We start from the raw sequence: 15,696 nt of genomic DNA, 5'->3' as shown, positions 1-15,696 counted from the left end.
CTGAGATTAAGAATCTCATGCTCTGCTGACTGAGCTATGCAGGCAGATCAACTTTCTGTGACCTTCCCCACTATGGTAAAGTGTATGGCATTGCTATTTAAGTTATAGTAAAGGTAAAAGTAAAGGGACCCCTGAACATTAGGTCCAGTCGTGGCCGACTCTGGGGTTGCGGCACTCATCTCGCTTTACTGGCCGAGGGAGCCGGCGTACAGCTTCCAGGTCATGTGGCCTGCATGACTAAGCCGCTTCTGGCGAACCAGAGCAGCACACGGAAATGCCATTTACCTTCCCACCAGAGTGGTACCTATTTATCTACTTGTACTTTGGCGTGCTTTCGAACTGCTAGGTTGGCAGGAGCAGGGACCGAACAACAGAAGCTCACCCCGTCGCGGGGATTTGAACCGCCTACCTTCTGATCGGCAAGTCCTAGGCTCTGTGGTTTAACCCACAGCGCCACCCGCGTCCCTTAAGTTATAGTAATCATCTCTAATTCCCATCAAAACATAGCCAAAGTTTTATGTAAATCTGTGCCATCTTTCTGTTTCTATGTAAATCACCTGTTTAGCACCTGCTCCTTTCCCTCTAGGAAGGAGGGAAGCCAGTTATGAACATATCTGAAGAAATATATATGCCCCTAATCCTAAACCTTTTGTTTATGGCAATATTACCTGATGGAGATTTTATGCTGACATCATTATTTTATAATAGAAATGAGGATCTGGAGAATTCAGTTGGTTAGAGTGTGGTGCTGATAATGCCAAGGTTGCAGTTTCAATCCCCCTGTGGACCAGCTGCATATTCCTGCATTGCAGGGGATTACACTACAGATGACCCTCAAAGTCCCTTCAATTCTAAGATTCTACAAAAGCAGCACACAATATAACTGTGGGATGTTTCCAAGCGATCTAGATGAGAAATCTGCCGCAAGCAGAAATCTACTAGTGTGAACAATGACAATTTCTCCTAATTCCAAAGCCTAATTTTCAGCTGCGCGCAACAAACGTTGGTCTCTGCGCATGTTACATCTTCAAAAGGCCGGAGCCTGCTTTCTTGGTACGATGAAATATAGCCTGGAGAGGAGAAATTTAATGGGAGACATAATTGCGGCCTTCAAATACCTGAAGGGCTGTGATGCAGAAGATGAAGCAGGCTTCTTCTCTGCTGCTTCAGAGGGCAGGAGCAGAGCTAATGGGTGGAAATTGAAGGGAAGCAGATCCCATTAGGAGAGACTGCAGACTGCCTCAAGAGGTAATGGGCTCTCTTTACCTGGAGAGATTCATACAAGAGAGGCTGGACAACTATATGCCAAGGACACAGTAGCTGCAACACACACTCAATAATAATAATAATAATAATAATAATAATAATAATAATAATAATAATAATAATTTATTTATACCCCGCCTCCTGGCTGGGTTTCCCCAGCCATTCTGGGCGGCTCCCAATCGAATATTAAAAACACAATACAGAATTAAACATTAAAAATTTCCCTAGAAGTTCCCTAAAAACTGCAGATCCAGCACTGAAAAAGAGGATTGGGCTAAGTGACTTTCAAGGTCCCTTCCAACTCTTATGATTCTAGGCTTGGTGATGGGTTTGAAAATGTCATGGTCTGAAACTGTTCTCAAAAGCGGGCCTTTTAAATGAGTCCTTGGTGTCCTTCCTCTGCTTAACTTCTGAAGCAGGAGGCTGAGGCAGAAGACCCTGGAAAAGGGACAGAAATGCACAGCTTTCGTATTTTTATATAGCCCAATCTGCATGCAACCCATTTTGTAGCTGAAATGAGTTACTGAAATGAGTAGCACAGCACTACCTACTATCACAAAAAGGCATTTTCCCATCCTATCAGTTGCCAGTTGGGAGAATGGGTATTTTCGTGTGTGTGTGTGTGAGAGAGAGAGAGAGCGCGCACTACTGTGTAACAGAAACTGCCTATGGCTGTTTTCTGTCTGTGAAGTGCTTTGCAGTTCCCTTGTTCCCCTTTGCTACCTGTCCGGTAAGTCGGACAGAGACAACCCCTTACTTAAACCCAGCCAGCTTCATGAGTCTGCAGGAATTTGAGTATGGAGCCTTCAAAAACAATTAGAAAATTTTTATCCAGCACCCCACACTGGCCAGCCTCTCTGACACATGCAAACACATGCATGCACATACTAACAGTAGGAGGAAAGGTTAATAAATGTGCCCAAACAAGTTCATTACCTGATGGCAAGAAGACTGCAAAACAGTCCCTGTTGCCAAAATGCATCCAACAGTTGCTTACAGTGCAAACCTGAGTGTCTACTCAGAATTCAGTGAGGTTTTCTCCCAGGTAACGGGGGCTGGGACTGCAGACTAAGCCCCTTCCTTGTGCGTGTGCAGGACTCTGCTAAAATCTAGCACACTGCTTCCAAGAGCGGCAACAGGTTGAACGACAAAAGGGAGAAGATGCTTATCTTAAAATTAATATTGTGTCCATTCAACAGCCAAGCGGATGGAGGACTGACCCAAAACCTCAAGAACATTATATACAAGGGTGAGCCTCCAAGATTAAGCCCAGTTTCGCAGGATGCAACCGTCCTTCCAAACCACGCCACCCAGATAATCCTGGTTTCAGTAAATAAGGCATGTTTGCGTAGCAATCAACATTGGGTAATGCAACACAACTATATTACCAGAAGCAAGATTACATCAAGTCGCAAGAGGGAGATGCAATTTACCTTCTCTTTAAATAAATAAATAAAACATCGTACTAGACATCCATACTTTCAAGCAGGTTTTGAGTTTCCAATTAAGTACCGGAACATTTCCAACAGGGAGGAGGGAGAGCAGGTGGGTGGATAGATACAGCCATTGACCACGCAGCACTGTCAACAATACCTCGCATCTGGTGAAACTGCTGCAACGCATTATATGCAGGGCTGCCTCTGAAGATGGTTCGGAAACTCCAGCTAGTGCAGAATTCGGCAGCGGTCTGATCCTGGCCTGACTGCACTGGCTGCCAATTAGTTTCTAGGCCCAGTTCAAACTTAGTAAATAATAATAATAGCAAGGAGTAAGAAAACACTATGTATATAGATGTACTTGTGTACATACATACACTCAAGAAAAAACTAGATGGATAAAATTATGTCTAAATTGCTCACAGGTGCCCTTAAAGGTAAAGGGACCCCTGACCATTAGGTCCAGTCGTGGCCGACTCTGGGGTTGCGGCGCTCATCTCACTTTATTGGCCGAGGGAGCCGGCGTACAGCTTCTGGGTTATGTGGCCAGCATGACTAAGCCGCTTCTGGTGAACCAGAGCAGCGCACGGAAACGCCGTTTAGCTTCCCACCGGAGCAGTACCTATTTATCTACTTGCACTTTGGTGTGTTTTCGAACTGCTAGGTTGGCAGGAGCAGGGACTGAGCAATGGGTGCTCATCCCATCACGGGGATTCAAACCGCCAATCTTCTGATCAGTGAGTCCTAGGCTCTGTGGTTTAACCCACAGCGCCACCTGTGTCCCGATAGGTGCCCTTGCTTCCCTAGTAAAACCATATCATCAGGCCTTTTTTCAGCTGGAACTCCCTGGAATTCAATTCCGGCACCTCTCAGGTGGGCACCAATGCCATTCTAAGAGAAGAGGTTTTCCTGGTGAGTTCCGGCACCTCTTTTTCTAGAAAAATAGCATTGCACATCATGATATACTGAGAAGGAGCTTACTTAAATCTCAGCTAATAAAAATAAGCACTTTTAGATGTACAAAATCCAAACTAAAAGTATACAGTAGCTGGGATTTTATCTTCCCCATTGATGGTCTCTTCCCAGAAGCATGATGCACATGAGAGAATGAAGGTATCACCGGCACTGATAATCTTGCCATCACCACCCTATTTAATGTGATTCTGGAGAAGATGTCTGCTGGAAAGCTAAGTTTTTCTTTTTAAACAAGCTCTAAACTGAAATGTTTAAAACAAGGTGCCTGGCAAGACTGTCACAATATTGAGCGAAGTTAGCCGTGATGTTCAGCACAAACTAAAGCTGTGAAACACATTAATACATCTTAAAATTAATCAGAGTGCACACACAATGACACTCCCACAAATTTTACAGCCTATAAAATACAGGCAGATACTACCAACCAATCCCTTTTATATGCTCTCTCTTCCTCTCCCCTCCATCCCTGCCATGAGATGTCTATTTATACAGCAGAGAGATGGTCTTTCATCAGACAAACGGAGGAACTCACCACCTCAATAAATAAAACTGAACTGCCAGACTAATTGTAAGTGGGAATGAGCAGTCCATCAATGTTGCCTCCCCTTTAACATGTCAACATTATTCTTCTTCAGCTGACTACTCTGGCTCTGTAGAAAAACTAAAAAAGCCGGGGGGGGGGGGAGGGACTGGGGCAGAATTAAATAGTTTGCTAAAATTTGTCTGATACCCTTTGTAAAAGAAGATGGCTGCAAGGCAAACTTACCGGAGAGCAAGCACCAATTAACACGGCGGGACTCCTTCCCAGTGGGATGCTCACTTTCACATAGTTTATTTTTATTACCTAAAATATTTTAATGGGGTTTTTCATACAGTGGCCTCGGAGAATTCTTCCCTTTTCCTCTCTCCTTCTCATGCCAGAGATGCAATAACAACACATACATCTGCAGACATAGGTATTCTGAAGTCCAGCTCCAGGGGCCTTCTGCTGGTTCTCTCACTGCAAAAGGTGAAGTTACAGGGAACCAGGTAGAGGGCCTTCTTGGCAGTAGCACCCCCCCTTATGGAACGCCTTCCCATCAGATGTCAAGGAAATAAACAACTATCTGACTTTTAGAAGACATCTGAAGGCAGCCCTGTATAGGGAAGTTTTTAAAGTTTTTATTGTGTTTTTAATATTGTTGGGAGCTGCCCAGAATGGCTGAGGCAGCCCAGTCAGATGGGTAGCATATACATAATAAAATTATTATTAAGCTTTAAAGGGGTAATTGGTTAAATTCATCAACTAGGGTTCCTATCAGCTTTTAAGCAAGCACGAGCAGGCTCTTATAGTCAAAATAATTTGACTAGGACAGGACAATACTTGTTGCAAGAAAATCCTCTGGAGTGAAAACAATAAACCTGTTTTACTGAATCATAGCTGCCTCCTGAAAAGCAGGGATGCCGCAAGGTAGATTCTTTCTTGCATTTATGCATTCCTCCAGTACAGTAATCCCTCAGAAATTGGAATTCATCTTTCAAGCTTAAAAACATAAAAGCGGCCTTGCTGGAGCAGACACAAGGCCTATGAAGTCCAGCACCCTATATCTTACAGTGGTCAATGAGATGCATTTCTCCAAATTATGCCCTTTCTTCAGTTAAAGGGGCAGCTGCTGGAGCTCACAAGAATGTGCAAAACCTTTAGATACTGTTCCCACCTGAAGACAGTTGCTAAAGTTATTGTGCAAAAAGCTCAACTCTTGATCTCTCAAAAGCAGACCAAAGGCATGCAAAGATCTTTAGCTGACCGCTCACACACACAGGCAACAAAACCTTGCCAAGACTTCCTAATTCAAGGTAGATCAGGCTTCAGCCACAGTAAGAGTCTAACAATGCAATGTGCCTGCAGGCTGACAAATTGCCTTCTTCAACTGTTTAGAAGACAAGCAACCCTTTCCTATGTCAGCTTCTAAATCCACTATGCTGCTTCAGCTTTGAGAATTCGAAAAGTCGCTCGATCCAGGGACAGTCCACATATATATTGGCCTATTCCTACCTCTTTTTCTTAATGGTGACACGGACCATTCATACTGTAAGAATACAGTGGTACCTCGCAAGTCGAATGCCTCGCAAGACGAAAAACGCGCAAGATGAAAGAGTTTTCCGTTTTTTGAGTCGTTCCGCAAGACGAATTTCCCTATGGGCTTGCTTCGCAAGACGAAACATCTTGCGAGTTTGTTTCCTTTTTCTTAAAGCCGCTAAGCCGTTAATAGCCGCTAAGCCGCTAATAGCCGTGCTTCGCAAGACGAAAAAACCGCAAGACGAAGAGACTCGCGGAACGGATTAATTTCATCTTGCGAGGCACCACTGTAGTCTTTACAACTTGTGAGCAGATGGGGGGGTGAAGGGGTGAAGACAAGCTACAACAATTAGCTGTAACATTGTTCACTGATCCTGCTCAGGCTGCACAGAAAAAGCATTTTGGTTCCTGAAATTCATTCTGATGGTGCAGATAAAATATGGTGGATAGAATTCTACAGGATGTGTTGCTAGTGTGTAAAAACAGTCCAGATCCAATGATCCCCAGGCATGCACCTCCAGATGGTGGAGATGTCAGGTGCAATCCTGTGGCACCTAGCTAATTTCGAACACTGCCAGAGACATATGGCTTTGGCTCATTGGCTTATCAGAGAATGTTGTCTTTACTGTGGCAGGACAAACTGCTGTTGTGCTCCAGAAATCTAAGCAGCTCCAGAAAACTGGGCTGTAATTGACAACCCATTTACTCCAGAGCAGTTCAATTAAAGTCGCTGGGATTGCACTAAGCGGCTGCAGATTGTTGCCTTAAGCACGTGCAATTTAGGGAATATATCTATGGTGATATATTCAAGTGAGAGTTTTCATTCAGAAGTTTTAGCTGCATTTCGAAGTGTAGCCACAAATTGAGGAGATAACCGCAAATTAAGGAAATACACACTGGATGTTACGTTGCCTACCTCAAATGACAGATTTTCACTGCAATTTATCTAATCGCCGCTATTCCCGTGTTTACACATATCCCATAACCAAACACCTGGCTGGCGAGATAAAGACCAAGCAGATTTTAAAACTAACAACTGCATTAACAAGAAACAAGCTTACAGTTTAAATATAAACTATGTGCATTATGGAGGTGCCCTTCAGCTGCCAACCTCAGCCACGCAGGAGCTGATTTTCACAGCACCATCGCACAAGGACAAAGCAAATCACATGGGGACACATCATGGAAAAAGTGGGTCCCATGTACCCAAGGACCATAACTGAAGGGCACCTGAGAAAATGTACTTATCAGCAAGCAAGTCCTGGAATCGTAAGACTGAAACACCAGGCTAGTTCTAGTCAAGTTCTCTGAGCTACGACAAATATTTGTGACGTGCTAGACTGGCTATGATTCAGACTTGGAAAGAGACTTGATACGCATCACACATCTAAAGCACATGACTTCCCCCAAAGAATCCTGGGAACTGTGTTTGTTAAGGGTGCTGGAGATCTGCAAGAGTTAAACTATGATTCCCAGGATTATTGCAGGGAAGCCATTTTTTCCCAATGTATGATAAGCATCAAAGCAAGGGCTGGAGAACCACCTATTAAGGATGCTGAAACAGTGGGTTTTCTGCATCTGAAGGCTGCTGAGGTCTGTTCCAGGTCTATGACTGGAAACTCCTGCTCAGCCATGAAGCTCACTGGGCAAAGTCACTATCTCTCACCCTACCATAATCCAATAGTCCTATGATTCAAGTTAATTTAAAAGGAAGCATCCAAAAGCCTTTGAGAGTCTCCCTCATACAGACACGTTTTAAGATCAGGGTGAAACTGGGGATTTAGAAAAGAAGTGGGGAAAATCCAAAGGCTTTTGCAAGCCTCCGCCAACTCTCCTTTTAAGTCTCTGAGTTTGGGAATTTGGAAGGGAAGAGGCTTGCATGGGAAGTCTTTGAGAGTTTTGCCTACTCCCTTCTAAATTCCCAATCTCATGCTGATCTTTAATCTCCACTCATCAGCCGATGCCCAGAGATTCGATCCTGCTGCCTAGGCTGCATGATCCTGTTCCCTGCTGGGAAATGGGCAGAGCAGCAGATGCAGGATTAAACCCCGTCCTCTCATCCATCCATAGAGATGTCAGCTGATAGGTGGGTGGGTGTGGTTTGGTGAAAACTGCCTGGCAGGCCAAATTGGACCCCCTGGCAAGCCATGACTGGCTCGTGGGTCAGAGGTCCCTACCCCTGGCATAACTACTTGAATGCCTACAATTCTTGGAGGAATTATAGGATTCAAATGTTTGACTGAAGCAAAATCACCATGACGCTCAGTAGAATCAGAATCTGTCTGTAGACTGAATACATAACAAAGTGTCACTCATGCTATCTTCCATTATAGCACCCTGAAAATGGACATTAAATACTGTGTATGAGTGTGTACATGCATATTCTCCTTAAAAATCTATTTATAGTATATGAATGCCATTCTTTTTGGACAACTGGGGTTGTTACAGTTGCTGTAAAAAGCTGAAACATTTTCCATCTGACTCTCAGAAAGTATGCATTCAAATTTTAAAATTACACACATTACAACTATTCTATTTTTACACGTATTATTGAAGCTTCAACTGAAGCAACAAAGTGTTATTTTTATAACTAAAAAGACACATACACACACAACAACCCTTAAGTACTTACAAATAGTACTCTAATTTCCAAGCTGTTTCACAAAAGTGTTAGCAGAATGTGCTAAGCGTTTTTTTTAAGAGACAAACCTCATCCATATTTCTTGTACTTTGAAAGTAGCCGGAAACCAAGGATTTACCAGGGCTGCAAAGTCCCTCCCCCCCCCCCATCTCCTCTTCTTTGCATCCATTCATATTGAGAGTAACAGGGGGGTTTTATTGAGCATTTTCTCAACCTACACACATTGAAGCCTGCCAAGATACCACACAGCGCCACAAAGCAGAAGCTGGGGCTATGAAAGACTGTATCCAAAAAAAGGGTAATTTTTAACGGATGAAAAATGGCAGATTCATACAGCGCTGGAACAAGTACGGCCTGAAATTTTTTTCCATGTATAAGACTAGGTCCCCCCCCCCCTAAAAATAATGTCAAAAATTAGGGGGCGTCTTATACTCTGGGCCATCTCCTCACATTTTCTTAAATCTGAGTCCCCCAAAATAGGGGGTGCCTTATACATGGGGGCGTCTTATTTCCAGGTCTAAGACAAGGGAAGTATTTCTCCTTCAGTGTATCAGGTGCATCTCCACTTATCTAGGACACAATTTCAGTGTTAAGCAGAGTAAGACATTCACCTCAGGCAGTTGTTTGGGGTGTCAGAAAGGGCAGCGCACAGTTAGTTATTCAATTTATTATCGTCATCTTTTCTTGCCAAAGAAGCGGGGAAGGTGCTTGTGGGATTTTCAGCCTCAGGCACCAAAACAACATCCCTGGCCTTGGTGAGGCACAATTGCCAGCTCTACCTCAGGGAGCCTATTATCTTTGGTTTGTCCTGCAAAACGGGGTTCCTGAAACCTGTGTCTGGGGGCCATGATGAGGAAGAGAAGCACCCAGCACAGCCCAGTGAAGGAGATGGAGAACAGGTTGGAGAAAATGACCCAGCAGCCAACTTTTTAAAGAAAGCGTACAAGTGAAACAGGTAATGGAGGACAAGGTAAAAAAGACCTTGGCTGTGCAAGGTTTTTCTGCCTTGAGGTAGAAATGTGTCTGAGAACTTGAGTGGAGAGCCTTGGCCAAAGTCAATAAAACAGAGCTCTTTGGCCAGTTACACTGTGCTGCTGAGCTTATATAGAAGAAAAAACAAAACAAAAACAGAGTAAACCTGGTAATGTGGAGAATACTATAATTGGGGCGCTACTGTATTGGTTTCAGCATTAAATAGTTCCAAGCACAACTAGAAATAGATTCAAGATCGCCACAGGCTTTATGCTTTGTTAAGTCATTGCTCATGCATTAAATACAGAACTTAGTTTACAAGATCTGCTAAAATGCAGTGTAGTGTCAGCAGCAGGACTTTTTAAAAGTTCCTGCACCTCTCAGGTGGGTGCCATTGCCATTATAAGAGAACAAGGTGAGTTCCAGCACCTCTTTTTCTAGAAAAATAGCACTGACTATCAGACTCTTCATTCTGAAAAGTTGTGGGCTAGCCATGAAAAGCGCACAAGCATATGTGATTGAATCATCGTCATCATCATCATCATATTTGTACCCCTGCTCATCTGACTGGGTTGCCCCAGCCACTCTGCACGGCTCCCAGCATATACAAAAACATAATGAAATATTAAACATTAAAAACTTCCCTAGACAGGGCTGCCTCCAGGTGTTATGCTACTACAACATCAAGATCCATCCAGCTTGCAAGGAAAAGGCCTTGAATTAAGGAATTCAGAACCTAGTAATTTGTGATGCATAAACTGAGCTCATAGTCCTTCCACACATACACCTAATCCTGATTATTCCAAGCTTTTTTCATTTTAGTAGTATAATTTAGGGCAGGGGAAATGCTACTGCTACTGCTGTTAAAGCCATCAGGGACCTAAAATCCTTGCCAGTCTACTACAGATCACCCAGAGATCTGCCTGTAAATCCCAATCTACCTTCTACCCACCTTGGCTATTTTCAACTCTCTCTCTGTTTTAAGATGTTGCATGCATAGGGCTCTTCAGGGAGCCATTCAGTGAGGGATGCTAATTTCCCACAACTTCATATACAGTAGTTCACAATCCAGAGCATGGGTAGGCAAACTAAGGCCCGGGGGCCGCATCCGGCCCAATCACCTTCTAAATCCGGCCTGCGAATGGTCAGGGAATCAGTGTGTTTTTGAGTAGAATGTGTCCTTTTATTTAAAATGCATCTCTGGGTTATTTGTGGGGCATAGGAATTCGTTCATCCCCCCCAAAAAAATATAGTCTGGCCCCCCACAAGATCTGAGGGACAGTGGACCAGCTCCCTGCTGAAAAAGTTTGCTGACCCCTGATTCATAGCATGTGAGCCATGGGTTTTCCAGGAAAACCACCAGCACCCATTCTTTGCGAGCTGCAGATTTGAGGCAGGCAATTGTTTCCAAGGGTGCCAACTGCCAGGAATCCTGGCACCACTTTCTCTTGGTGCGGGGAGCAAATATTTAAAAATGATAGCGAGAAACAGTCTGGAACCATTGTGGGAACGGCTAATTGTAGTACACGGTTGCTGCTAGCACCACTGTGGTTGGTGTCAAATTTTCAGCACTAATAAGAACATCAGAAATGTTATTTCCGCTTCTCTCTCAATGAATGAGAAAAGAAACTGCAATTGAAAATGCTCGAAGAGTGTGTGTGTGTGTGTGTGTGTGTGTGTGTGTGTGTATGAGAGAGAAAGAAATTCAGTGGGTGGAGTACAGGGCTTATCTCATACCACCTGTACTTCTGAGGTGGTCCAAAGGAGTGTCCTTTCTTACATTCTACAAATTTCACTGGGGGTCTGCACTATAAGTCCTTCTTGGGTGCCCACACTCAGACCATTGGGTTCATCTATCTCAGTATTGTCTACTCTGACTGGCAGTGCTTCTTCAAGGTTTCAGACAGGGGGCTCTGCTTGGAGATGCCTGGAGCCTTCTGCATGCAAAGCAGATGTTCTACCACTGAGCCCTTCCTCAACCAAAGCCCAAGAGAAGACATCATGAGGCAAATCCTCCATGAGAGATTGTTGAGATCAGAAAGTGTGGGCAATCAGGGAAGCTGCAGAGAGCTAGAGAAAGATGAACACACACACCCCACCCTCAGCCAGCTCAAAAGCTACACCCGAAACAAATTCATGAAGTGCCCATGAAATGAAACAGAAAAATGGAAGCCCCATTTGCAGAAGAAGAAAACTTTTGAGATACCAGAGGACCAGTTTGGGCCTAGCATTAAAATTGCTAGTCCTTTGCTGACAGTTTGACACCAATGTGTTTGCATCACTGCATGCAGAGGTACAGCAGTGACCATATTGTCCTGGCCATGAGCTCAGGCTGCTTTCTCTGAACCCAATAAACAGGAAATCAGTAGCACTGTGTCTAGAAGAAACTAGATTTAATTACTCCCCTCTCTTAAGAAATGATCAAGAAAGGAGAAAAGAGAAATTTTCCATTGATGCAAACTGGGTGGGTGGGGGTTAAAGAGGCCACAAGCTATTTCTGCAAAAGTGCAGATATTCTCAGGATCTCTGAGCTTACATTCAACAGCCAGCTGGTTGTCTATTGCCATTTCCAAGGCACACAGCAAGAAGGCAAGATTTGTGGTAGTTCCCTGCTGAAGAGCCTCCCAGAAATTCAGCCTTCAACCCCCAGATGTAGTAAGCAATACATGATGAATGCATCAATTAATCCAGAATTAGATATGTTTCAGTGCACAAAGTAAACTCTTACAATTAAACAAAACAAAACAAAAGAATTGTATTGTATTAAAAATCCTCAACATTGCAGTTCCATTTCAAGCTGCTACAGACGTATTCTTGAAGGGATAAAAACAAATACAGGAACATCAAATACTGCTCTCTAACAGCACCACTGAGGATTGCAATAGATTTTATGAGAGATGACTAGACTGATGTTCAGAATCTGAATCGTTTCAGAGAATGCAAGCAAACTAGGACATCTGCTCATGCCTATTCAGGCTAATGAGTTTATTTCCAGTTAACAGCTAACAGGGGAACCATGCAGCTGCACTCTACATTTCCGAAGATCTGAGCTCATTTATGCTTGCTGCACAGCATCACAAAGAAAGATAAGAAAGCAATGATTAGGCTGCATCCAAATGGCAGTTTGAACCACAGTTGGATGTGGTTTATTGCTACTACTCCTCATAAATACTGCCAGTGGGCCTGGAGAGTTCATGTTACAATACCCAACATGGAAAGTGCCACCCTTATTGTGATCCTGATAGCCCCAGCGTATTATTTGGGGCAGCAGGGATCAGTATGGAGAACTCCTGTGTATCTTGCAGATGGCAGGGGCATTGAACTTCCAGCTTGATACTTTGAATGCCTTTATATGGAGTGACTCTTATTTAAATCACCCAGACCAGAGCCTCTCATGCTATCATCACAGACTCCCAAATTCTGCACAGGGAACCAGCTGCCCAACACCAAGCCTGCTGTGGGAGAAAATAGGTACTTTCTCGACACAGAGTGATATTACTGTATTGGTCTGAGATGCTGAGAACCACAGGAACTATACTAGTACAAAAAAAAACTCCTAAGAACTACGGAAATAATACAAGCTCTTTTGAAGGGCCAACTACCATCGGTGGAAAAAGTACTCAAGCTTTCAACAAATCAATCCACAGAACTCTGGCAAAATAAAAAGTAGCAGCCAGATATTGAGCAAAGACTTCTCTCAGAGATTTCTCTGATTTAGCTCAGTACTGGAAGAAACAATGCAAGTATTTCTCATGCCACGTATAACTTCACAGACAAATTATCAAGCTCTTAAAAAAAAAAAACCTTTTGCAAACCTTTCCAGTAACCAAGTGAAAAAATTGTGCACAGAATATAAGATTTGCAGAATATAAGAGTTTTGCAAGGTAGCATACAGCTCCCCAAACCTAGTAAGATACCACCATTGGGTGAAGATGGGGAAAGGAAAGGGTAGGGATGTCCTTGCTGGATTGACCCACCCAAAGAGTCTCCTTAACCCAGTACTGTATTCTGGCAGTTAGCAGCCAGAAGATAGTAGAAGCTCACAAAACAATAGTGAGAGTCCTTTTATTTGCATCACTAATCTTCCCAAACCAACTTGGCATACACCCTTCTCTTTCTCTCCTTCCCCAGTGGCATATTTATGGCTAAAAGTGTCAATGCATGTAGTTATAAAACGAAGCTACATAACAGCTGAGCGTTCACACAAGCCAAATTGCAGAGGAAAACCAGAGAGGGACAGAAAATAAGGAGCGATAAATCGATATATGCAATTGGAAAGTTGCTTACTCTCCCGCCCCTCAAAGAAAACCCAGGGGGAAACTACATCAGAACAAGTAACAAGCTTTCTGGAAACTCAGCCCTCTTCCTACCTGGGACCTGACAGCGATCGCAAGCATCAGTCGGGCTATAAAGTAAGCTCTTCCGAGCCGCGGTTGTGCCCCCACCGCAGGCAGGGCTTGGAGGGAGCGAGATCCAAGCGGCTTTTCCTCACCTCTGAGCAACCTGCCAAAGCACAGCCAGGAGTCAAATAAACCACTGAGAGGCAGGCGGCCGCGACAACGAAGCGGGCGGGAGCGACAAGCACAAAGATGCACCCTCTAAGCAGCTCTACCTGCCTGCTCCCTGCTACTCCCTTCGGCGGCGAGAAAGGGGCGGAGCCTCTCGGCCAGACCCAGCTTGGTTCCTCCCAGGGAGGTTCCGGAGAGGGCAAAGAATCGTCTTGGTTGATTGACAGCGGCGCTGACCAAGGGGAATCTCCAGACGGATCAGCGCCAAGGCGGCGTTCGCTCGCGCTTTCACGGGCAGCCGTCGGGTGTTTCCATGATGTCAGCGAGCCATGTTTCTCGGACAGGTAGGAAGAGGAGATGCGGCGCGGGCGGGCGGGCACCGAGGAGAGCGAGTCGAGGCACCCGTCACCCTGGGGCAAGACTTTCGCGTGCGATCGCAGTTCACCCGGATGAACAGAGGCAAAGGTGCTTAACCCGAAAGGTGGGTTTAAACTGGCCAAGGCGAAGAGGCATGATTTGGAGTCGGGAGAACGCTTCCCTGTTACAGCACAGAGTCAGGATTTCAGTGCAACAAACTAATCCCGAACCAGCTTTACTGCACCTCTTCCTGAGCTTAGCGATTTACAGTTTCCATAATTACTTCGGATTTGCACCACAAAACGCATGCAATATTTCCCATTCTTTGCAGTGCGGCTCGGTCGGATGAATACACCATTCTAGAATAACCCCCGCTTCTGCACTCGCGCGTCCTGCCAAAGTGTTCCCCCCCCCCAAAAAAATGCCCATTTCGCCAGCGAGGAACGCGCAGCACCATTAAAAACCATTCAAGCCGTCGTTCCGTGGCCGGGGACGGCGTCCGAAGAAAGCAAAGGCATTTTAAGTTAAGGAATATTTGCAACACACGAGCCCAGCTTTGAAAACTCAGCTGGAAAAGCTTGGAGGAAGCTGCTGCAAAGAAGCCCAACCACTTCCACAACTTAGCTAAAAGAACTCGCAGCCTGTACACATAATTAAAGCAGAGCTACGAAACCTTTAAGAAATAGCCCCTCGCTATCATGAAACCATCCGAGTGAGAAATCAAACTCCACAAAGATTGAAGGACAAAATGCAGAAAGGCTCTCAGGATTATTAATTTGCATATAGAAATTTAAAAGCTGGAAGCATCCCCAGGCATATTCAAACTGCCCCAGCCATAGATTTCAGAGTTGCGGACACTTGCCTCTCGAGAAGACTCCTTCCCTTCCCATTCTGTGAGTTCTCTCAATGCAGCGACAAAGGAAAGAGTCCCGCCAGTCCCACCCAGATTCCGCCCAGGCGGCGGGTTTTACTGGCTGCTTTCAAGGAGGCGGGGTTTCGCCTTGCATTCTTCAAGTAATCTCATCAACGCCTTGGCACCATTCAGGATTTGGGCTGACGAGGAGCCAACTGTGGCGCTTCTCGCCCCGGAAGAACAGACAGCTCATTAGGGCGCTGCCCCGTCAACACCCAGTTCTGGGCTGAGATGGGCTCCCACATTCCACTGCCGCATGCGAGGGACGCCGTTGGTTCCGATTAGAGCACTTTCTGCCCCAACCGCGCAAAATAGAAACCCATTGCAATGTTAAAATTAGCAGGAGGTTTGGGGTTTGGGTTGTTTTTCGAAAAAGGAATCAAGCAGAGGGCGGCGAGGTATTTTTGCTACTGAAGATGCAAATATCCAAATGAAAGCTTCTCACAGCCTTTAACGTGGGCCTTCTAAAAATATTACATTTGCAGTTTGCGTGGGTGTAAGCAAAGAACGGATTGCATGCTACTTCGGGCTCATGCCACGCTTCTTACCGTTCTGAAAGCTACTGTTCA

General features: G+C 44.8%; 1 protein-coding gene across 4 annotated transcripts in view; it reads right to left on the bottom strand.

The window, feature by feature from the left end:
- OSBPL3 (oxysterol binding protein like 3) overlaps window positions 1-15,289 on the bottom strand; it is a 94,887-nt gene extending 79,598 nt beyond the window's left edge. The window contains exons 1-2 of one of the 4 annotated variants that reach the window (XM_081164442.1): window positions 15,077-15,289; window positions 13,720-13,852 (exon numbers count right to left, since the gene is read on the bottom strand). The gene's annotated coding sequence lies outside the window, so the exon portion shown is untranslated. The remainder of the gene's footprint in view (window positions 1-13,719; window positions 13,853-15,076) is intronic. The other 3 variants (XM_081164445.1, XM_081164444.1, XM_081164447.1) reach the window with 3 other exon arrangements.
- Between the last annotated feature and the right edge of the window lie 407 nt (window positions 15,290-15,696).

The sequence above is a fragment of the Podarcis bocagei genome (assembly GCF_964188305.1).
Source record: "Podarcis bocagei genome assembly, chromosome: 12".
Classification (NCBI taxonomy): Eukaryota; Metazoa; Chordata; class Lepidosauria; order Squamata; family Lacertidae; genus Podarcis; species Podarcis bocagei.
Note: the sequence above shows the minus strand (reverse complement) of the source record. Positions and strands in the feature narration are given on the sequence as shown.